The following is a 25,925-nucleotide window of genomic DNA, read 5'->3' as shown; positions in this document are numbered from 1 at the left end:
GGGTATAGAAGTGGAAAACAAACAGGAATACTAGGTGTTAGTCACATCACTTAGTTATAATAAATTTAGGATTTTCCAATAATTTAAAAAGTCAAATCCTGTTAAAATAGTATCATTTCAATAAAAAGCGATTGGCAGCTCAACATGTAGTACAATGAACTGGAAATCAAAAGACTTCAGGTGTCAGAGTAATTCTTATTATTAGCTATATTACTATAGGCAAACCACTTCATGATTCAAATTTCAGTTTCTTTCTGTTGTCACTTTCCAAAAAAAATCTGCCAGCACTAGGGAAGCATTTGAAACAATAGCAGGACCTGTACATGGTTTAGTTTAGATTATTTTAATTTAAAGGCTACAAAAATCTAAGAATCAAGTAATAGGATTCTCTAGTTTTCCTTTTCCTGGGATATACTCAGTAGCTTATTTGAAAAACAGTTGCTTGACACAAGGTCAGCTAGCAAAGTATTACCTCAGGGATATACTGGGCTAGAAAAGAAAATTATGTTTAAAGCTATCTTCATATAGACCATTGGAATAGACTAGAGAGCCCAGAAATAAACCCTCAAGTATATGGTCAAATATTTGACAAGGGTGCCAAGACCATTCAGTGGGGGAAAGCACAGTCTTAGCAGCAAATTGTGCTGGGCAAACCGGGTATCCACATGCAAAAGAATGAAGTCAGACCCTACCTAATACCATATACAAAAATTACCTCAACATGGATCAAAGGACCTAAATGTAAGACCTAAAACAATAAAACTCTTAGAAGAAAACACAAGACAAAAGCTTCCAAGATTGAATTTGGCAATGACTTCTTGGATATGACACCAAATGTACAGGGAGCAAAAGAAAAAATAGACAAATTGGACTTCATAAAAATTAAAAAATTGTGTGCATCACAAGACACTACCAACAGCATGAAAAGACAACCCACAGAATGGGAGAAAATGTTTGCATATCGTACACCTGATAAGGGATTAATATCCAAAATATAGAGAGAACTCCTAAAACTCAACAACATAAAAAAAAAAAAAAAACCCAATTCAAAAACGGGCAATGGACTTAAATAGACATTTCTCCAAAGATGTAAAAATTCCAATAAGCAAATGAAAAGATGCTCAACATCACTAACCTTAGGAGAATGTAAATCAAAACTATAATGAAATAATACCTCATACCCATTAGAATGGCTACTATCAAAAAAACAGAAAACAAGTACTGGCGAGGAGCCGGAAAAATTGGAACTCTTGTACACTGTTGGTAGTAATGTAAATGGTACATCCTCTGTGGAAAATACTATGGTGGTTCTTCAAAAAATTGAAAATTGAATTACTATATGACCTAGGAATCCCACTTCTGGATACCCCAAAGAATTGAAAGCAGGGTCTCAGAGATATTTGTATACCCATGTTCATAGCAGCATTATTCACAATAACTAAACTGGAAGCAACCCAAATGTCCACTGGAGGATGAATGGATAAACAAAATGTAGTATATACTTACAAGGGACTATTATCCAGCCTTAAAAAAGGAAGAAAATCCTGAAATATGCTACAACAACATGGATGCACCTTCAGGATATAATGCTAAGTGAAATAAGCCAATCACAATAAGACAAATACTGTGTGATTGTACTTGAATAATTAAAATCCTAGATAGATAGTAGAATGATGGTTAGCATGGGCTGGAGGGAGAGGAGAATGAGGAGTTATTATTTAATGGATATAGAGTTTTACAAGATGGAAAAAGAGTCATGGGGATGGATGGTTGATAAGTTGTATTAAGTGTGTGATAACGTACTTAATACCACAGAACTGTACACTTAAAAATGATTAAGATGGTAAACTTTGTTATCTGTATTTTTACCACGAACAAAAAACTTAAAGCCATTATAAAATAGCCTTTCTTCCAGTCAGTTTAAAATAGTCTTTCGGCATGTCAGTTCTAGCCAAACAAAATCAGCCCTGGAGAGAGCTTTTGGGCATCACAGAAGATTTTGGGGTCACCATTAAGAATTACTGCCTTAGAACACCTCTTGTTATACTGTTAACAAGTTCTTAAACTATGAACATTTATTGTCTTGTATTTCCAAGCCATTGGTCTAGGTTCTGCACAGAACACGTCAGAGCTTTTACTCACATGACAGCCCTCTCGTAAATACCCACAAAGGAGCAGAACCACAAGGCCAAATGGAACCTTAGTGGTTGATGGCTCAATCCCGGGGAATGAAGATTGCCTCCCTCCCCTCGGAACAAGCTTATCTCCTGTACTGATGTCAGGTTCAGTGTACTGTATTGATATGATTGTTTTGTAGAAGCTATATGGTAAATAAAGGCACACTCCTGTGATTGGTGGTAAACATTCTAATTTCAATTATCTATGGAAGATGCAATTGGACAGGAAAATGAACTTGGAGGGCTGGGGTTTTTGTAGAGGGTGGAAGTGCCTGAAATGTCCCGGGTAGTTAGGAAAAGCTGGCCCCTCCTGCCCCACTTAGACAAGTCAGGAACAAGGGTGACATGGCTTGCTCGGAAAGGAAGCCAAAAACTGATGGGTACCTTATAAGCCAGGTTATCTACTAGCTGCATGTTACCACCCCTATTCTTTTAACTTTTAGTACATCTGAGTCTTTTGTAAAGTTTAATTTAAATGTTCTTACCCATTAAAATACCTTGTGATTGTATTCCAAATAGAATATTGTGAAGATCTGTTGATGTGGAAACATGGAAAGATGCCCACGATATATTGAAAAGTAAAACAAATACTGATGATTACTTTTTTTTTAAAGAGTACATACACTTATGTGTACTCATTTGTGTATTTGTATTTGTATAAAAAGATTCAGAAGGCATACACACTAGGCTGTTTGTGTATTTTACATACAACATTTTCACACCTCTTTAAATTACCAAATATTCTCAACTCTCTACCCCATGCCCTGCAAACACATCCTGTGCTTTTCATTCTGGGTGCCTCTGCTCAAGCCCTCTCCTTTGCCTAGATGTCAGCTACTCTCTTCCCTAATTAATAATCTTAGTCAACAATCAAGATTCAGTCTACTCCTTTCTGAAAATTTTGCAGAACACTTAGGCAAAATTGTGCCTCTCTTCTCTCTGTGTATCAAAAACATTGCTTGTTCATACTACTCACCTTGTAACATATATCAACATGAGGCATTTCTTGTATTGCTCACCTCTTCACATATTCTCTTTATATGTATTTTTTCTCTCAACTAATAAGTTATTTGTGGGCAGAGGCCAAATCTTGAGATACTTCTGATTCTCCATAATACTTAGTAAAATACCTTGGCATGGAGAGGCATGTATATACTAATGGCATTGTTTAAATAAGATGATTAAAGTTAGAAAACATTAAATATTGCTGTTGAAAAGGGAGGTTGAGTTTTTACTGTTTTTGAAATCTTCTTCCAGCACAACTTGCCCCATTCCAAATAGTAAACCCATGAATTCTTTATTCCCAGTTTTTAATTGTTTGTAAAGTATCTTCACTTATTTTTTATTATGGAATAAATAATGGTATCTACTGATAGTATTATTGTCTCAGAGAAGATTTTGCATCCTATCCCAGAGAAGATTTTGCTCCTATCTCAAAGCAGTATAGGAGCAGGATGGGCCTGAGGGATAAACATGGCTGAGTTTCTCCCATGGAGAAGGAAATGGCTGGAGAATTTTAACATGTCAGAAGTCCAATTTTAATTTGCTCCCTGTCCTACCCTACACTTTAATTTTCTTCATTATAAGTAAGGATGGAAGAGCTAGTTCATACCAGGAGAGAAAGGCTGAGATAGAACAGAAGGCACAAGAGGCAAAATAAGGCAGGAGCAATCAGTAATGAAGTGAGAGCAGACCAAGAAGTATGAGGAGAATGTAAGTTCCCTCAAGAAGCCTTAGAAGCATGGGGAAGGACATTGGGGTAGTGACTTAAGTTATTTTAATGGGTTATTGAAAGAAAGGCTGAAGGACACAGGATTACTTGCCCTACAGAATGTTTCTTGAAAAGCAGTCTATGGTCAAAGAAGTTTGAGAATTTATACACTAGATTATCATCTTGAAGAGTCACAAAGGGTATCAGTAAAGATTCTGAGACATCTTTGAAGTTAACAAAAAAACCATAGTAAACCTGCTTAAAGTGGATCATTTGAGTTTTCCAAACTTATTTGACCATGGTACTCATTTTTCCCCACAATATCCAATAATAATGTGTCTATACATGTTTTATGGAAACTAGTTTGAGAAATATTGGTCTGAGCTTCAATCAGGATCTTACTAAGCCAAGGAGAATTAAAAAGATAAATACCTACCAGTCAAGGAGGAAAGTCACGAACAAAGGTACACAAGGAAAAAAATTATGAGGGAAATTTGACAGGTAGCAAGTACATCAGATTGCTGAAAGAGCAATTTAAAGTATGGGTATTTTTTCCTAATATCTTAAGGATAAAAGAGGTTTACATGACAAATACTGGAAATTCGTTAAGGCAAAACTTATGATAAATTGGTATTGTTTGACTTTTAATTACAGATCCTGGAGTATTTAAAAAACATTTTCTTTGTAGGAAGCAACATAGAGAGATCTTCTAAATCCTAATCTGGATTACTATCATGGAAAATAAAACCAGAATAGCTAAAACTTAATCCCTGAATGAGAACTTGCCATACTCTTTGGAAGACTGTTAATTCTTGGACAGATTGATGCATTTATATGGCTGCTACCTCCAACATGTTAAAATGAAAAACGGCTCAAGGCTTAAGGGGGAAAAAGCTGTGAAAAGACAGGTTAAGTGATAAAGATGGCATTAGAACACTAATTTAGGCCATATACTTTCTTTATATAGTTCTCTGAAAGTGTGAAAACAAAACAACCATAGAAATGTTACTGTATTTCGAATTTGAGCCACGTTTCTTATGCATTATTCAAAAGGGTATGAAACAGATCAATTCGGCAGTGTACTAGGAGGGAATTCTTAGATACCAAAACTTTAACTTGGCAATCATGCAAGACACCAGTATGAAAATCCCCTTAAAGAAAGAAAGGAATCACAAAAAGTGGCATTTTTTTTTTTTTTTTTTTTTTTTTTTTTTTTTTTGGACTTTACTATAGTTGTAGTTTCCTAAGTTTGGCAAATAGAAGTCTTAGGAATAGAAGTTTTAGCAATTGTTTGATTTTTGTTTAGCAAAAGTTACTTTTAAAACATCTGTCTTATTTTTATTGATTTCATTCATTGAATCTACATATTTTTTTCTATTCTATTAGATTTAGATTTTTTTTTATGCTGAGAACACTTAACATGAGATCTATCCTCTTAACAAAATTTAAAGTATATAATAGAGTACTGTGAACTAGCAACACAAGGTGGAACAGATTTCTAGAATTATTCATCTTGTGTCACTGAAACTTTATACTCGTTAAACAACAACTCTCCATTTCTTCCTCCCCTAATGCCCTGGCAATCATCATTCTACTCTGTGTCTAGGAGTTTGACAATTTTAGATATCTCATATAAGTGGAATCATGCAGTATTCATCTTGTGGCTTGCTTATTTCCCTTAAAACTATAATGTTTTCAAGACTCATACATGTTGTTGCATTTGACAAGGTTTTCTTTTTTAGGGCCGAATAATATTTGATTGTATGTGTATACCACATTTTTTTCTGTCCACTCATGTTTAAAATTTTTTATTAAAATATAGCTGATATACAATATTATTTATATTAGTTTTAGGTGTACACCATAGTCATTCAACATTTCTATACCTAAAGAAGTCATCACCATAAGTCCAGTAACAATTTGATACCGTACCACACTATCAACATATTACTGACTATATTCCCTATGCTGTACGCGACATCCCCTTGACTTATTTGTTTTATACCTGGAAATTTGACGTATTATTCCCCTTTACCTCACCCTCTTTAAAAATTTTTTCAATTACAGTTGACATTAATATTATTTTATATTAGTTTCAGGTATACAGCACAGTGGTTAGACATTTATGTAATTTACAAAGTGATCTACCTGACTAGGTATCCCAGAGGTCCCTTAAACTATCCTCATCTTGACTAGTACCCAACTGGTACTGTACATAGTTATTACCATATTATTGACTATATTCCCCGTGCTTTACTTTCCATTCCCATGACTATTTTGTAACTCCAATTTATACTTCTTAATCCCTTCCCTTTTTTCACCCACCCCAACCCCTTCTCATCTGGCAACCATCAAAATGTTCTGTGTATCTATGAGTTTGTTCATTTATCTTGTTCTTTAGATTCCACATATAAGCAAAATCACGTGGCATCTCTCTTTCTCTGACATACTCCAGTCAGCACAATGCCCTCCATGTCCATCCATGCCACCACAGATGGCAAAAACCCATTCCCTTCCACGACCAAGCAATATTCCATCAATGAATTGATAATGCTGCAATGAACATATGGATGCACATGTCCCCTTGAAGTAGCATTTTGTTGTTGTTTTTTTGGATAAATACCCAGAAGTGGGATTACTGGGTCCTTCTTTGTCTCGTTATAGTCTTTGTTTTAAAGTCTATTTTGTCTGGCAAAATATTGCTACCCAGCTTTTTTGTTGGTTTTTTCATTTCCATTTTCATGAAATATCGTTTACCATCCCTTTACTTTCAGTCTGTTGTGTGCCTTTCGATCTAAAGTAAGTCTCATATAAGCAGCATATGTAAGGGTCTTGTTTTCTTATCCACTCAACCATGCTATCTTTTGATTGGAGCATTTAATCCATTTACATTTAAAATAAATACTGATAGATATGTAGTTATTGCCATTTTATTATTCATATTTTTTTTGTTTTTCATATTTTGTCTTAAAGGAGTCTCTCTAAGATTCCTTTAATTCTGGTGGTGATGAACTCCTTAAGCTTTTTCTTGTCTGGGAAGCTCTTTATCTGTCCTTTGATTTTAAATGATAGCCTTGCTGGATAGAGTACCCCTTGGTTGTAGGTCCTTGCTTTTCAGCATTGAGTATTTCATACCAATCCCTTCTGCAAAGTTTCTGTTTAGAAATCAACTGACAGTCTTATGGGAGCTCCCTTGTAGGTAACTGCTTTTCTCTTGCTTTTAAGATTCTTTGTCTTTAACCTTTGGCATTTTAATCATGATGTGTCTTGGCGTGGGTCTCTTTGGGTTCATCTTCTTTGGGACTGTGTGTGCTTTCTGGGCTTGTATGTTTATTTCCTTTGCCAGGCTAGGGAAGTTTTCCATCATTATTTCTTCAAATAGGTTTTCAATTCCTTGCTCTCTCTCTTCTCCTTGTGGTACCCCTATGATGTGAATATTGGTATGCTTGATGTTGTCCCAGAGGTCCCTAAACTATTCTCATTTTTTTGGATGTTTTTCTTTTTGCTGTTGTTTGGGTGTTTTCTGCTACCTTATCTTCTAAATTGCTGATTCGATCCTCTGCTTCATCTAATCTGTTGATTCCCTCTAATATATTCTTCATTTCAGTTATTGCATTCTTTATCTGTCCAGTTCTTTTTAATGTTTTCTATCTCCATTTTTATGTTTCCTATCACTTTGTTGAGGTTCTCCATGAGATCAATGAGCATCCTTATAACCAGTGTTTTGAACTCTGAGTCTGGTAGATTGCTTGTCTCCATTTTTAGTTTTTTCTGGAACTTTGTTCTGTTCTTTCATTTGGGACATGTTTCTTTGTCTCCCCATTTTGGCTGTCTCCCTGTGTTTTTTCCTATGTATTAGGTAGGGCTGTTATATTGCACAGTCTTAGTAGAGTGGCCTTGTGTAGTAGGTATCCTGGGGGGGCCAGTGGCCCAGTATCCCTGGTCACCTGAGTTAGGTGCCCCATGTGTATCCCTTGTATGGGTTGTGTGTGCCCTTCTCTTATAATTGAGCTTTGATTGCTGTTTGCATGTCAATGGGAGTTGCTGCTGTGCAGGGCCTGACCCTATGGAGCAAGATTCACTTTTGCAAGACTCTGGTACTTGCCAACCTTGCCCTTTGGGTATCATCATCCATGGTGGTGGCTGAGTGATGCTCAGGATGGTCTGAAACTAGCCACTGGGTGTGCCAGCCCCAGAACCTCCTGGGAGGGGCTCCACTGCAGGCCAACTTTAGCTGCAGCCTGTGCTCTGCCTGGGCCCACCTGGCATGAGCCACAATGTAATCCAAAGATGGCTGTTGCCTGTGCTGGGCTTGGAGGTGCCTGGAGAGGCAAAACCATGAACTGGGGATGCCTGCCATTAGTGCCAGGCTTAGGGCTGCGCAGCCAGAGGTATGGGCTATGCTGAGGCCAAATGCTGCTTGTTTGGGTTTTGTGAACCTTTGAGAGATTTCAGGAAAGTGTGCAGAATGAGCCAAGACAGGCCATTTATATGGAAAAGCCACTGGGAGCTGCTTTGGTGTACCCCAAAGTTGGGTGGGGTTTAAGAGAATCAGGATGGGCGAATGAAAGGTGTTAGCCAGGTTGATGGAAACTCAGATATGGCAGCTGCCTGTGTCTGCACATTGGGTTGGGGGAGAGCTCAAAAAAGAAACAATTGCTTATACCAGCTTCTCCATCTGGGAGAAAGTTGCCCCTCCAACCCTCGCCCTGCAGCCAGACAACTCAGTTCCTCCCCATATGTCCCTAGTGCCTTTTGAGCTGCTGCCCCAGTGCAAGTCCATCAGCAAGTGAGTCCATGCGTGGACCCTTTACGTGGAGCGCCTAAGACTGCAGGCACCCTTGTCTCACTCAGCCACAATCTCCCCTGGTTTTAACAGCCAGAAGTAATGAGGATTTATCTCCCTGGCACTGGAACCCTGGACTGGGGGGCCTGGTGTAAGCCTGGGATCTGTCACTCCTCTGAGGGGGATCTCCGCAGCCAAGAGATCTCTCCCAATTTTTGATGGTCACACGTAGGTGTGGGACTAGGCCATTCTGCATCTCTGCCCCTCCTACCAGTCTCCAGGAGGCTTCTTCTGTATGTCCTTAGTTATAGGGCTTCAGTTCAGGTGATTCTCCATGATGGTTGTTCTATAGTTTAGTTGTAATTTTGATGTGGTTGTGAGAGGAGGTAAGCACGGCATTTATTTACTCTGCCATCTTGACTGGACCCCTCCTAGCCATTCATCTGTTGATGGACACTTGTTTACTTCTAGTTTTTGGCTATTATGAATAATGCTGCATGAACATGGGGGTGCAAATATCTCTTTGAGATACTGATTTCCATTCTTTTGGATAAACACTCAGAAGTGGAATTGTTGAGTCATATGATAGTTCTATTTTTAATTTTTTGAGGACCCTCCATACTATTTTCCATAGTAGATGCACCATTTTGCATTTCTACCACCAGCATATAGGGGCTCCAATTTCTCCACATCCTCTCCAGCAGTTATCTTAAAAAAAAAAAAAAAAAAAGAAAAAAGAAAAAGAATATATATATATATGAATATATATATATATATATATATATATATATATGTATATATATATATATATATATATATATATTAGTCACCCTAAGAGATATGAGGTTATATTGAATCCAAACATATATACCGAGCACTTCTGCATTGTGCCTCAATTGTATTTTTGTTTACTTTTAGGAAGCTTACTATTGTCAAATTTTATTAAACTTTTTCTTTCTTAAATTTCTAAGAGCACTTCTTTAATCCCTGGATGTTCCTTTTTATAGAATCCTATTATTATTTCATGAATATGGTCTATATCTCTGAGAATATTCATTACATGTATGTATATGTGTTTTCCAAACATCGCCACCTTTACTAGTTTGGAAAACAAAAAACTTCATGTATAGAAAAGAAACAAAATGGCCTCCAGCTAAGCACTCAAAAAGCAAGATATGAAACAACTTAATTCTCAGTTGCTCTGGATAAAAGTCACCTGTTACTATCAGAGCAATTCTAAAAAGTATGCACATATGGACTTTTTTGATAGCCAAGTGCTAACTGTTGAGGGTACTAGTAGGAATCTAGAGATGCAAAGATAGCTACCCCAATGATTCTGAAAGTGCTCTATGGGATCTTAACTTGAATGCATGCCATGGACAAACAGCTAATTTCTGAAGGGCCCTTGAAAGACCCATGGTCTTAAACATGAAAAATACATTTTATGTTACAGTTTATCAATTATGAAATGAAAGAAAAAGTCTTAAACAGAAAGAACAAGCACATCAACATCTCTTTGAATCTACAAAATAGTATTTATTCAAACTCAATATTTTGGAGGGTCTTTGAATCTAAGAGTTTTCTGTACATTTACCGGAATTGGTTTGTTGAGAAAACTATTATTAGATGGGAAGGGTGCTAGACATCTCAAAGGGTCTATTTATTGCAGGTATTGTCAATGCTTCAGAGGTGGAATGATGAGTTGGCTCTAGGATTCACCCTTTGGAAATGTAAAACACTAGAATATGAACTGATAGCATTCCATTACTTATGGAAAACTAAGATGGTAGGAAATAGCCAAAGTTCACATCAGAGCATGATAAATGTACAGCAGGGCCAGCCCATGCTTCTATTCCTATCTCAATCTATCCTTCTCATACCTCAAACATCTTACCCATTGTAAATTCAAATAGGTTAACATGCTTTTCTTTCAAAATCAAGTATTAGGTGAATAAACTGAATACCACTCATATGAATTATCAGAAATAAATCCATTTATTTTACAGAAAAGAAAATGGAGAACAGGTAATATTAAGTGATTTAACCAATATACAATGTCAGTTGGTAGCAGACTGAGTTTTTCAATCACACCAAGCTATTGCTAAATGAAAGGGAATTTTATTTTGAGGATAGAGAAACAGAAGGCTAAGAGAAAGCGTTTTCAGGGAAAGGTGGGCCTGAGAGGAAACTACAGATTGTCAAAATGGGGAACTTTTGTTAGCTAAGCCAGTATGAAGTCACTGTCACACAGGACTCCTTGGTAAGACATAAACACAAGTGGGAAAGTGTCTAAAAGAAAAGGTTCTCACTGTCAAAAAAGTGAAAACCCACAGAATGGGAGAAAATTTTTGCAATTTATATATATAGGGGACTTTTATCTGGAGTATAAAAAAAACCCTTACAACTCAATAATGAAAAAATCAAGTAACTCAATTTAAAACTGGGCAAAGGATCTGAATAGACATTTCGCCAAAGATAATATACACATGCCAGTAAGCCCCATGAGATGGTGCTCAATGTCATTATTCATTAGGGAAATGCAAATCAAAACCACAAGGAGATACCACTTTAATCCACTTGACTGGCTATCAAATAGACAATAAAAATTATTGGTGAGGTTGTGGAGAAATTAGAACCCTCAAGTGGTAATGTAAAATGGTGCAGCTGCTTTGGAAAACAATCTGGCAGTTCCTCAAGAGGCTAAACATAGTGACCATATGACTTAGCAATTCCATTCCTAGGTATTTACCCAAGAGAAATGAAAACATAAAAGTCTATACAAAAATTTGTACATGAACCTTCATAGCAGAAATATTAATAGCTAAAAAATAGAAACAACCCAAATGGCCACCAAAGAATGAAATAAAATATGGCATATTCGTACAATAGATCATTAGGTTATAAACAAGAGTGAAGTACTGATACATGTGACATGGGATGAACCTTGAAAACAGAATTCTAAGTGGAAGAAGCCAATCACAAAGGCCACATATTGTATGATTCCATTTATACAAAATGTCCAACAAGCGAATCTATAAAGGCAAAAAATAGATTTATGTTTGCCTATGGCTGGAAGGGATAATGAGAATGGGAGAGCATGGGAGAGTGATTATTTAAAGGTACAGGGCTTCTTTGTGGGGTGATGAAAATGTTCTAAATTTGACTGCACAAGTCTGTGACTATACTAAAACCCCCTGAATTGTACACTTTTGATGGGTGAATTGTATGGAATGTGAATTATATCTCAATCATTTTTAATTTTTAATTTTTCAATTACAGTTGACATTCAATATTATATTAGTACTACAAAACAGAAAAGGTCCCAACCTGGTATTTTCTGTGGCAGTTAATAACTAGTAGGCAGCTTTTTAAGTAGGAAATTTAAGAGGAGCTAATGTGTGCCCCCAAAATGTAAATTACTGAAATGGCAATATCTGAACTTTGGATGGCTCTGGATGCTATCATAAAGATTTGGGGATTTAGTATGGTTGGCAGAGAACACCGAATGATACATAAAGGATGGTCTTTGCTTTAACTGTAGGAATGAGTTAACCAAAAACAACAAACCAAAAAACACCTAATATTATACAGCTGAATAAGAGAAAAAATAATAATCGAGCAGATAATTCAGAGGTCTGATAAATAACTTCTGACAGAGCAGACTTCATGGAAGTAAACGCTCATCCTGGACTTGTGGTGAGAGGGAGCAGATCAGTGGGTAAAGAGTAATTCATGTTCACGGTGCCATGAGTTGATGAATTTGGGGAAAATGTGGTTTAGTTAGAGACAAGGAGAGAAAAAGTACTGTACTAAGGGCATAGTATGTGAACTTTATTGGAATAAAGGCCACCCCTAAATCAAGGCTCAAAAGTACATTTTCCATTTCACAAGTGTGTCTTAGAAACAAAATACTGTAAGTCAACAGGCTAAGTAGTCTTTCCAAAGAAAGTTAAAATCACACCGGACTGATGCCTCTGGCAACTTGAGGTCATCTTACGTCTTAAATGTGCAATAAAAGCACACAAAGGTTTTATAACAAAGAACGATAAATCTGTCGCAATTAAAACTGCAAGAGCAACGTGGCTGAGCAGGCCTGGAAATTAAAGCGACCAAGAAGTCCCCATGTGAGTGTCGGGGATCAAACGTACCTCGAGTCACCCGAGGGAAGAGGCAATACGAAGGCATCCCGGGAACTGCATTTTTGCAGGGAATCCCGGGTTGGGCGCTCCCGCAGGGAGGCTGCCTGCGGTCCGGGCGCGGAGGCAGAGAAGCTGTGGCGGCCTGGCAACCGGCTCACCTCGATCGTGCCCAGGCACTTTCCGCGTTTCCATGGCTAACGTCAACTCTGGCTGCCGCCACCCGGCGCGGAACTTGGCGCGCGCTCGGGGGCGGGCCGGGCGCCCGCCTCGCCCCCCCCCCCCCCCCCCCCGCCCGCTTCTGGTGCCTCCCTTCCCGCCGGCCAGGCGGGGCGGATCGGGAGAAGAGCTGCGCTGCGTTCTCTGCAGGCCTGGGCCAACACTTGCCTTGCGGAGGGCCGTGGGAGTCGCTCACGCTCTGGCCTCACCTTGGGCCCAGACGCGGCAGCAACAACAAGGGGTTCCGACGCCTAATCCTGAACTTTCACCCGGTCCGCACCCTTACGCAAGAGCGTCGTTGCCTTGGTGACGTGACGTTCCTGCGCAGGGTGGTGCTCTCGCGCAGATAGACGCACGGTAGCCATTTTGCGAGTGTCAGATCTTTGGTGGTCTGACTGCTGCCTGTGGAGTGTGTGCCTCCAACCACTCAGGGTCCTGCGACCTTCATTAACCACATCCGCTTTTTGGCCATCACCACCCAACACACCGAGGGTAATAAATATCTTTGAGTGACACGTCATACGTCCTATTCAGCTTGGAAGATTTGGAACTGCATTTACCATGTTTCCCTGAAAATAAGACCTAGCTGGACAATCACCTCTAATACGTCTTTTGGAGCAAAAATTAATGTAAGACCTGCTCTCATTTTTCTATAATATTAGACCATGTCTTGTAAGACTGGGTCTTATGTTAATTTTTTCTCCAAAACATACATTAGAGCTGGTTGTCCGGCTAGGTCTTATTTTCTGGGAAACACGGTAAGTGCACGTTAAAGTCCCATTACTGCATTTCCTCCCCCCATGAGTGGATTGTGACTGCATACTTAAATACAAAGAACCAAAATATCCATCACTGAAACATGTTACTAAAGTGTCTGTTCATTAATAAAATAAGGTAAAGTTCCCATGTTCCAATTGGGGAAAAAGAAAAAGTGGCGAACTGTTATTACTTAGCATCAATTTCAGATCCGGGAATCTTTACAGGGTGTCCACAAAGTCTCCAGTTTTGCTAGTTTAAAAGTTATCCATATGCCTTGTTCCTCCTACAACCTCCATTTTCCGTGATTTCATTTCTACCCTTATTCTGGACATCTTCCAGATTACTGGTTGGAAATCTACCAGTAATCCTCAAGCATCCATTGCCTGAGAGTTTTAAATTGGTCTCAAATGATTTAGAGCAGGGGTGTCCAAACTGCAGCCCGCAGGCCAACCGAGATCCATTTTTAATTGGCCCGCAGCATATTCCAAAAATATATTTAGTTTACTTAAATAAACCAGGTGAGGCAATAGTACTTCACCTCAGTGAGTGGCCCGGCTGTTTGTGTATTTTATCACATATGGCCCTTGGTGAAAAACGTTGAAAAAAGTTTGGACACCCCTGATTTAGAGGCTCCTGTAAGGGATCTTTGAAGCCAATTTGTCAGTATCAAGGTACCCGCGTTTTCCCCTTGCAATTGATACCTTAACAATTCTGCATACTTGGGACTTCTGAATGGCTTGAGGACTGTCTCCTTTGGATCTACTTATCTCAACGTTATACATGTTGTCTTTTTTTTTTTTTCCTGGCTTTACTGGAAATGATGGCTTAGTTCTTAAGCTTTTAGGTTTTCAAGCCATAATTGGAAAAACTTTTGTGTTAATATTAAAAGAAACCCAAGGCTTATAAAAAACAAGATCCAACTCTAGCCAGAGGAAAAATATAGTTTGTTGAAAACGTGGAAGAAAACCCACGTGCAGTGTCAGTGATGTACATATACTTGTCAGGGGCACAATTTAGAGATAGAACCTTTTATAGTTCGATACGAAGGGAAAATGTGCTCTTGGTCCATCCATAATGTTGTCTACTCTTGGGAAAGACATATCCCCAGTCATCTTGGGTCAGAGTATCACACTAAACATCTCTGACAAATCAGCTGCTTGTAGGAAGTCAGTGTAGTGTGGTTAAGAGTAGAAGCTCTGGAGTCAGGAAGCCTGAGTTGGAACCCAGATACCACCGCTCGCTACTTGTGTCATCTTTCAGTGACCTAATTTCTCTGTGGCTCACTTTCCATATCTTGTTAAAAAAGGGGGGGGGGGGGCAGGGACTAACAATGGAGACAGAACTTAACCCAGAGGGAGTTGTGTAGATTGGATTAAATCAAATAACTAAACGGCTTAGTATAAGGGACCTAACTGGCACAGCTTAAGTGCTTAGTGAGTATGAGATACTATCCTTATGTAGAGAGCTGTACATATATATATGATGCCCGTGTTCATCACCTTGAATTACACATGACCCAACCAGAATGAACATTTTTGTTGTTGAAATAACTGCTGTAGATATTTGGTAGTTAAATTTCTCTTTTTTCCAATATGTTTGGACTTTGCACTATCTTAGAATAAAATTAGTAAAGCTTATGGTGCAATGCTTTTGGTTACTTTGTGTATAAAATATTCATTCAACATTTATTGAAATATAGTGGATGCTATTTGCCAGGCACCACACTAATTGCTGCAGATACAAAGTCAAATAAAGCATGATCCCTATCCTCAAGGAATTTACCAAAATATCACTTGGGAGACTAACAGGACATCAGTAGTTAGAGTGTGTGATAAACAGATATGTACTGGAGCTTAGAAACACAGAAGTGGGACCCATAAATCATTTTTGGAAAATTCAGATGACTGTAATCGAGTTTTAAAAGACAAGTAGAGGTTAGCTGGATGAAGATGCAGGAGAGGAGGTGTTCCAGGTAGGGGTACATTCATACATTTAACAAATATTTAGGGCATTTATAGAGTCAGATACGTATATACCTTATTTAATCTTAACCTTATGAAGTAGGTTATTATTGTTCTCATTTCAGATATAAGGAGTCTGAGTTTTAGAAAAGTAAAATGATAAGATCTGGAATTGAGTGTACCTGTACATCTCCAAAATCCATAATTTTTTGTCACCCTGCTGATTCACATAAAATGAAACTTTCCCCCAAATCTGGAGCTGCTTCTTCAGTCAGAGAAAATGTTTATCCAGGTATTATAATGGCATACATGTTTTTGTGTAATGGTAATGCCCATTTTCAATTCATACCCAAGTTACTCCTCTCACCAAAAAGTAAAACAAACAACAACAATAACAACAACTGTAAAATCCTCACTCTGCTCCCTTGCCCATAGACTATTTACCAGAGGGCTCTGTAAATAACCATGCAGAGCTGCAGCACAGACTAGGATGAGTTAAAGAAGGGGTGAAATGGCCTCAGTGAATTAGGAGGCTGAACTTCCAGGGCAAGGCAGTAGACTTGCTAAAATTTGGTAAAGGACTGGATTGGGGTGAAAGTGGGATATGGTGGGAAGGAGACTAAAGAAAAAAGATGAGCCCAACCTTCAAGCTGGGTAACCACTAAGTTTGAGGTACCCTAAAATAAATAAGCACAGGAGGAAGACTAGGTTTGGGAAGAAAGATAATCTGCTTCAAGACATTATGTGTTTGAGGGACATGTGGGTTATGTCCAGTTAGAAATAAAGGATTGGACCTTAGGGGAGAGGTCAAGGCATAGACATTTGCGAGTATTTTACATTAAAAAAAAAAGGTGAAATCATAAGATTGGAAGAGAATACCAAGGTTTGGATATTAGTGGGCATGAAGAAAATAATCAAAAGAGAATAAAGGCATTGTAAAATAAAATAATTGACTTCTTACATGGCTTGTTGAAATTAATCTCATTGCTTTATACCATAGATCATGATATGCATATAAATGAATGTGCATGTGGTGGGTAGAAATTTTAGCATGTCCCAACACGTTCACAGAGATGTGGGTTGGGTAACATTGAATTATGAGGATATGAAAGAGCTTATATGAAAGGGAGTGACCAATTGTTAATTACTAAGTTTCATACTGAAACTGCTTTAATATAGAAAAAATTGCAGACCAGGTAAACATTCATACACAGAACCATCAAATAGTGTATAATGTAATCATAGCTTTGCCATTAATTGGTTTTAGATACAATTAAATGCAATTTGTTGTAAAATACAATATATTTTTAATTATAATTCTGAAAAATTTACAGTAATTCCTGATAAGTGTAGGATGAAAGAATAGAATTTCTCAGATTTTGATTTTGATCAAGCATTTTGAATTTTTTTCCATAGCTATTAAAAAATTTTGTTATTGTTTCACATCAATAACTTCACAGATTAGATTTTTAACTTTAGGAGTGTTTCAATTATTATTTTAGAAAGTTATCACCACTGGAAACATTTCGTCTTTTTATTAAAGTATAGTTGGCATACAATATTATTAGTTTCGGGTGTACAATGTAGTGATTTGACATATACCTTATGATGTGATCGCCATAAATCTAGTTACCATCTGTCACTAATAGAAACTTATTTTGGATGTTTAAAAAGAGAACACAGAATTAGACTGAAAATTAATCAATTAGAATCTTTAAAAAGCTAGAGTTTCATTTTTTAAAAAGTATGTTAAATTTTGTAAAAGTTTGTGAATATAACTTCAATGAAAGATCAAATTTTAAGAGTAACCAAACTCTGTAAATATCCACAGGAATATTTACAGTTTGACTCTGTATAAAAATTTTTACACACAGATCTGAATTAATTACAATGATTCCCCTTTATTTTGGCACACATAATTAAGAGTTGACTATGCAGATTTCACAGTGCCCTATACTCATTTTGGAACATCAATTAACCTCTTTTATTGATGGTATTATCAAGGATATGATATCTTCTGATTAGTAATATTAATATCTAAAGCTGTAATTGAAGTTAGTAACCTTAAATAGGTGTCCTTTTCCTGGTATTTGCTCGTTAATTTTCTTTGTTTATAAATGTACCCACTGTTTAGAATGTGTGAACATTATCTTCACTTTCCTATAGATGAATATATAAGGAAATTCAATGAACAAGTTGCCTGATAAAATTTCCGTTTGAAGTTGTAATTAAGAATGTGGGGGTAGGGATGAGAGGTTTTGCCTAAGGTAGTGGAAAGCTTATACACCCTCTTAAAATCTTTGCAGGTTCATGGATACTATGCTGTTGAGTGGAAAAGTCCACACTGGTTAGAATTATTTCCTACAGCCTACATTATGATTATCTCTTTAGGTTAATATATTTAAAAATATGAAAACTAGAGGTTACTCACAGAGAAATATTTAGAGAAAATGAAACAACATTTGGTAAATAAAATTTATACATAAAATGTAAATAACAACAACAATATCAACAATAACAATTGTTGGTGGGATGGTATTTTGGAGATACATTTTGAAACTTAGTTTGGCTCTAACAAAATCTAAAATGCAGTTCCCTTTAACAAAAATTTCATCTCCAGTAGATTTTTGTTTTTATAATAGCACCTTTATCCAGAAAATAATTCAGAACATAGAGTTGCTAGTTTCTACAAATAAATGATTACACTGTTAATGATTTTGTAGGGAGAGAAATGCTATGTTATTTTTAATGCTATATTAAAGTTAAAAATTATAATAACTTATTTGATATACCGCTAAATTTTGAACTCTCGTAATGAGAAATAGTTTAGAATGTGAACCATCTTTTTAATGCTTCACTGATAGGAATCCTTAAAGTTAGTTCATTTTATATTAAATGAGAGCATTAACTAAATTTATGCTCAAGATCATTAGGATTTCTAATGTTGCATATTAAATCCTAATTTTTAGTATAGTATATAAAATATACATGCATTAATGTATTTATACAGATATGTATACATGTAAAATACTTGTACATTTAGAAAGTATATGTTATATATAATATGCAAAATAAAATACATGGCAGTCCTATTTTATTGAACTAGCAATGACTAAGTATTAATGGAAGAAATTTTCTTATGTGGCTTATCTTTAGCAATATAGTACAATGATTTTTAATAAAATGTATGCCAGTAATTAAAAATTATTTTTACCAGATATGCTTTATAGGTTCTTAGTTTAAATGAAAAACAGTGTAGAGATTAATATTAGAATAATTATTAATCCTACTGAATTTAAAACATTCTGTTATTTATGAATTTCAAGTCAAATATCAGATTCATGTTTTTGCATAGAAATTTTCCTCCTAAAAGACTTTGTAATTAGTAGAAAATGTATATCCCAGTAAAGAGCAGCATGCGAGAGAGATGCATTTACTTGTAGAGGTAACCATATATTAAGAAACAAACTATGGATATTTTTATTTGTGTTTTTTAATATAAAACTAGCTTATGGATTTTTTCCCTGTGAATTTTTTTCCTTATAACTTTTTCTCCTGCAACAATAATGAATACAATTTTAAAGAAAATCTTTCTTTTAAGGACACAAATGCCCTGCCGAACACATGTAATAAAACCAAAGACTCATACTCTCAACTGAAAAAAATCAAATGAAAATACTGTATTCTGAATGACCCAATTCATGTAGAGGCATACACTCTGTCTGAATTCCACAATTCAGTATCCCTGGATAACTTGTTCCTGCATCATTGGTATACCCCAAAGTACTCTGGGCTAGAACATTGGCCTATGAAAACCTAAAAGTTACATTTACTCAAAAGGAAAAGACTTCCTTTGTTTATGTATGTCTCCTTTCCCCACTATGTTAATCAAAATTCATTAAGTACTAACAATTTACCTTCTTAGGCCTCTGTCTTTAAGGTCAATTAAATAAAAATATTAAAGCCAATATTGTTAAGACTTCTGCTACACAATAGTCAAATTATTTTATGTTTAGCCTCTTTGATTAAAAGTAGTGGTCAAAGATGTTGAAGCCCTTGAAGGTGATTTTGAAAATGGAGAAGTGCAGGGACTACCCAGGCAGCAATCAGAAACAATTAGGAAAAATGTACCAAATGCTTCATTCTTTCTCTAGCCTGCATGACAAATTACATTTAATATTTCAGGCTAGTTGAATTTTTAAAGTAAGGCCTCCAACTAAGCAATTTTCAAGACAGCTCCAATCAAAAGATACTGCTTAAAATTTTCTTATTGCTATAGAAATGAAAAGAGTGATTGTCTATGTTGATTAACTTGAAAATTGCTTGGGGGAGAATTTGACAGTTCTAGTAACATTTTCATCATAATTTATAACCTGTGAAGAAGAATTAAACACTACATTGAATATCAGGATAGTTTAAAGCTTCCTTTTTATCTGATAATTTTATTTTACTTTAGCATAAAAAGGGGATCCTTGTAATATATATTTCTAAATGAATATATATATTTTATCATGATTCTTTAAAATTATTCTCAATTAGATCAAACAGAAAATAAATATATAGCATGATAAACATACCAAAGTATTTATTGATGCCTACTATGTGCAAAACTTTTTGTGCTAGTCAGTTTGGCAGATACAGAAATGAAAAAGAAATAACAATGTCAAAGAACTAGAAATATAATGGATAGAACATTCACAAGAAAAAAGAACAAAATAAGACAAGGGAAACTTAGAACCAATTATACTTTATGATGAGTTGAGCATAGCTGGTACTATTTCATTTGCTTATACATAGATGCTAAATAGAAGTTATATCTCGTACCAAAATGTGGCAGGTCAGGATAGTAGTACTGCAATATTTTATGTTTAGAGAAAAGGTTGTAATTGAGTAAAAAAACTACATTATGCTTGGCAATGTATAGGAAAATGTTTAAATATCAGGAAAGACCTTCATGCTGGCAAGAAGATTCACTTTTTTTATGGACCTTCTTATTTGAATAAAATAAGATTCAGTGATAGTGAGGATTTAGTTAAATGGCATTCTCATTTATTCATTCGTGAATTCAGATAGTAAAGATGTATTGTGTGTACTAGGTGATAGGCAATTTGTTAGGTATTAGTAATACACAGAAGGATAACAGTACTCACATCATGGGTCCCTCTGGTGAGAGGGCTGGGTAATACAAATTTATATGATCCCTTTGGAAAGAAATTTAGTGATATTTATCAGCAGCTCTGTAAAAAATACATATCTTTTAACTGATTAATACTTTTCTATGGAAAGTATTCAATAGGAGAAAAATTATTTATGCACGTATGTATTTATTGGATATTTCTAATGTGTAAAATTGGAAGCAACTTAAATGTTGAAAGTTTAGATAATTAAGAAAATAATAGTATTTCCCTTTGGTTGACTATAATATAAACATTAAAATGATAATTATATTGGCTTTGTAATATGGAAAATGCTTAGATATATAATGTGAAGAAAACAAAAAATTGTATGAAGTATTACAATTCTTTATGAAAGCTACGTAAGCAACAAGAACTCCCTAAGTCTCCAGCCAGCTTATACTGGACAAGAAGATAATAAGCCCTTTCAGGTTGTGATTGCCATAGATATAACACATAAGGTATTATGGATACATAGCACTTGATTATATTATCTGATGCTTTATATACACACAAACCACTCTCAGACGCACGTCCCCAGACATTCCTAGAAGGCAGAGATAGCCAGACCAGGAGTTACTTTGCCTTTAATTCTTATGTACTTTATGTGCATGAGTTTTTTGGTTTTTTTTTTCATTATATCATTTTCATATGGTGGGTCTCCCATTGCCAGGACAACCAAGAGTGGTCATTAGGTTTGCCTGTATCAAAAAACCTTAGTCCTTGCTGATATTCTTAGCTCTCTTGCTCCTTAGGTTGAAAAAATGCAAAACATTCTATATTTCTGTTGGCTTTCCTGTTTAGTCTAACTTTCCTCAAAGTTTCTATGTATATACTTTCTTAAATTTACTGATTAAATTCATTTTATTACTAGTCTTGATATGAACTAACATAATACACTAGCTTCCCTTTAAATTAACATAGCTTTACTTAACATTTTGGACACTAGAGTACAACACGAATTATTTTTGTGTATTTAGAGAAGACATGAAAGAAAATCTTCATGTAAGAATTTCTAAATTAAGTCAGGGGAATGCATCACTGTCCCCCAATTGCTAAAAAACCCCACAACCACCTACAACAACAGAAACAACAAATTTACCATCAACAATCAAACAGAGAAGGATCTAACCATAAACTTCAAATACTGGCTGCCAATCAAAGAAAAATTCTGGAGCATGGCTAACAGCTATAGTTAATAAGCTTTAAGGATGAAGAAAAAGAATTTTTTAGGTTCTTAGCCAAAAATAGCAAATTACCTACAACTGGGGAAAAAATTCACAGTATAGTTGGGGGTTGAGTGGGGCTGGGAGCTTAATGAACTGGATGCACGATACTGTAGATTGCTGTGCTACACAATAGGTTTGGTGCTTAGTCAAGCATGGTTTAGAAGAGTTTCAACTAGGAAAATTGATTTGTGCATAAATTTCACAAAAAATCTGGCTCAAGTCACTAATGAAAATTAGTTTAAGGACAGACTTTGGGGCTGATATTACATCGGAAAACTCTGAAATGTTTCTCTGGAATTACATTCACTAGTAGTTACACAGACATCTGGTTTACTTCACTCAATCCTAGAGAAATTTTATCTCTGCAAGTTTGACAAGGAGTAATCTGAAATTAATTTCCTGAAAAGCAAGTGATGGCCTGTATGACACTCCTAACAGTGTGGAGTTAAAGACTAAATTCCCACGTTTATATGACTTCAAACTTTATGAAGATGAACAACATTATCCAGTCTTTCTCAATACTGATAGTGACTGAGAATGAATAGTTATAAATGGAATTTTGTGGATTTAAAATTAAATAAAGTGAGATTGAAATACAACTATTCTGCACAACATTGCAGGAGTAATATGTAAAAACTGTTGGGCATAGGCTTTATCCATAATTAAAGATCCTATATTTGTGAACATATTTTTTTGGTTATGAGACTAATTAAAAATTATGGCTCCCAGAATTCAAGTCTGTATTCCATGCTGCACATCACAACTCCAACCTGACATGAACATCTTGCTGTAGGAGAAAAATGTGTCAGGTGTCTAGTTCCAAACTAGATGAGTAATGAATTATAAAACAATTCAGTTTTTCCATTAGTATTTTTTTCCATTTTGAATTTTAAATACAATCTCCAATATCACACATGTTTATGTCATGTTAGGCACTACATGTTATATACAATGGTCTTGGCAGGAAACAGGTGGTACAGTCAGATAGGGACATTGAGGATGAAGGGACTATTCCAAAAGTGTGGATAGGATTAAAGGAAACAAACCAGGACTGGTGAAGCATTACAAACTTACAATAGCCTTAGGCCTGAAGGCATAAGAGGAGGGAGAGTTCCGGAGAGTTTTAGGAGAATCCAAGAGGAGCTGTGGCCCATGTAAAGGAATACATTTACTACAAAAGATTAAGTCTCACTCTTCTCCCACTCTGAAAGTTTTCCAGTAGCTGAACCCAACTGCTAGGTAGAAAGACAAAGAAAGAACTCTGCTTGATTTATCCATAAAAATCATTCTCTAGAGTCACAAAGCAGAAGGAGAAAGGTGGAAAGATCTGGAAGGGCAAATGGAAACTAGCATGTTTTATTTTAGTCAAAGTGCTGTTGATTGATTGTATTTCTGGCTGTTAATTTTTCTTATATCTGGCCTCCTTCATTAGGTTATGTGGGTCCCTGAAGTCTTCTAAGTTTGCAACTCCTGGGGGAAATAATATCATAGGTCTCGGGCGTTGGTTCTGATACTGTTTTCTCTCTTATACTGATACATTATTCAATTGAAGATTTGAATTGAGAGACTGTACAGTCCTTTTTTTGGTCTCCCAGATAGTGAGGTGTACATCTTTTATAAATGCAAAAGAACAGTAAAAGTATTATATCATGTAATAGAAGTGATCTAATACGTGGTACAAATCTTTGACTTCTATCATTCTTTTTGTTAGTTGTGTATCCTCCGTTCTCTGCTATAACATTATTCATTTGCTTACTCCTTTAATACATAGGCCATTTAGCTATGGTAAGCCTGACCACACAAATGAATAAGTAGATTTATGTCAAAGGAATAGTACCAATTTTTAAAAACTTATAAGCTCACAAGTTTTTAATATTTTTATACCTTACACCTTCAATTAAATTAGTGAGATTTGATTTTAGAATTAAAAAAAAATCATTTTTGTTCTTCCCCCCTCCTCAAAATCTTGACTCATTATACACATAATGAATAAAATCACAAAATTCAATGGGAAACAAAACAGTATGTAAATATTAGTTATTGATCTCAATGTTAAATAAATGTTTATGACCCAGTAAGGAAATTCAAGCTTATTTATAAACCAGTATTAATAAAATTACTCTAGACACCAATATTCTGCTTTATTTTTATTTTCCCCATCTAAGCTCATAATAGTATTCTTTATTGATCTTTTGAATATAATTGAAAATAATTGATCAAAGGACATGCAAGATCTAATATTGGAAGTAAATATCTCACTTTTTAAAATTGTTTTGGAGTTATAAAAGTGGTTTCTAATAAAAAGCTAATTTTTTGGTCATTTTTGTTTCCTCCATGAAAATAATGCTTTTTAGAAAGTTTGGCTTTTATTATCTTTATTAGCTGTTTTTAACGATTTCTAAATAACAAAGTGTGTGAAATACTCATGTTGTAAGTACATATTTCTACTCATTTTCTTGTAATGCATTGAAAAAAATTCTGGAACTAGCATTATATTAAAACAATTCCATGATACTAGGAAATCTTCACTGTTTCTGAAGCCTGTTGTAGCTGTTGTTTAAATTCTGGATAATGTCAATTATCTGTAAGTTAATGCTAAGTTTAAAAAGAATAAATAGGTATTTACAACATTTAATAACAGAACTACTAAAGGATGACAATTATGTGGCTGACATTCTCATAGTTATTCTTTTTGAGAGTTAACAATGGCCCAACCTGTTAACATTAACAAATGTTTGGGCTTTAGCTTTATTTAGTTTCTATTTATAGAGGTTTTAGATCTATTTCCATAAATATATTCATACCTTTATTCAAAACATAATAATACAGTCATGCCTCCGTTCACTATATAAGAAAATAATATTAGAACCTTCACCTAACTTGAAAAATTATTTCAGCATCTTAGTAATTGAACACAAAAAAAAACAAGCCAGAAGACAAAAGCACAAATCAGGGATCTTGGCCATAAGCAACTTCCAAGGTTAAATTCTCAACTCAGGACACATTCTATATTGTTTCCTTCAGCTACATTTTTCTAAAATTGTAAATCATGCACACCTATCTCCCTATAAATCACTGAAAATGAAATTTAATTTATTCTACTTACTAAAGCGGGAAAGTATATCACTACATTTAATAAAAGTTTTCCCCCAGAAAATAAGTCTTCTGATTGACTTCCAGCTAATAAAAAAAAAAAAAATTAAGCCATTCAATCATCCCAAAGTATCCTATTTTATAAGTTACATGTATTATCTAGATTAGTTTTCTTTTTCAAGTTTTGTAATTGCATACTTGTACCTTTGCCACTAATCCTAAATTTGCTTTTTTTGTTTTTGGAGGACAGGAAGTTTGACGTACATAGTGCACTGATTGAGATAGATTACAATATTAAATTGTTACAATTATATGAGACCTATATATTGTATTTTTACTTGCATATATTGTGTATGTGTATGTGGTATGTACATATAAAATTCACATGTAGTACACTATGTTGCTGTTTAAAAACTCCAATGGTGGCAATTTAAAGACTGTTTTGTTGCTAATAAGGGCTTAATACCTATACTGAACAGAGTCCTTCACAAGGTAAATTAACCAAGGAAATATGCTAATTTTGACTTCATTTCCATTCTATTGAATGACTGCATTCATTCTCTTTAGATTTAAAGCTCTTCATTCTACTGTTCCTCAACACTCTTTATAGAATTCCAGCTTGCTTTTCACCTATCTTTTAACAGTTTAACATAGATGGCTGGATCAAGTCCATTGTTCCA

General features: G+C 35.5%; 1 protein-coding gene across 3 annotated transcripts in view; it reads right to left on the bottom strand.

Moving 5' to 3' along the window:
* Window positions 1-13,318, bottom strand: part of PCNX4 (pecanex 4) — a 37,012-nt gene extending 23,694 nt beyond the window's left edge. For 2 of the 3 annotated variants that reach the window (XM_019750779.3, XM_019750781.3), the window contains exon 1: window positions 12,823-13,317. The gene's annotated coding sequence lies outside the window, so the exon portion shown is untranslated. Of the gene's footprint in view, window positions 1-12,822 lie in introns of all 3 variants that reach the window. The other variant, XM_074327408.2, reaches the window with a different exon arrangement.
* Between the last annotated feature and the right edge of the window lie 12,607 nt (window positions 13,319-25,925).

The sequence above is a fragment of the Rhinolophus sinicus genome, chromosome 3 (genome assembly GCF_057876585.1).
Source record: "Rhinolophus sinicus isolate RSI-liver-muscle chromosome 3, RSI-T2T, whole genome shotgun sequence".
Taxonomy (NCBI): domain Eukaryota; kingdom Metazoa; phylum Chordata; class Mammalia; order Chiroptera; family Rhinolophidae; genus Rhinolophus; species Rhinolophus sinicus.
Note: the sequence above shows the minus strand (reverse complement) of the source record. Positions and strands in the feature narration are given on the sequence as shown.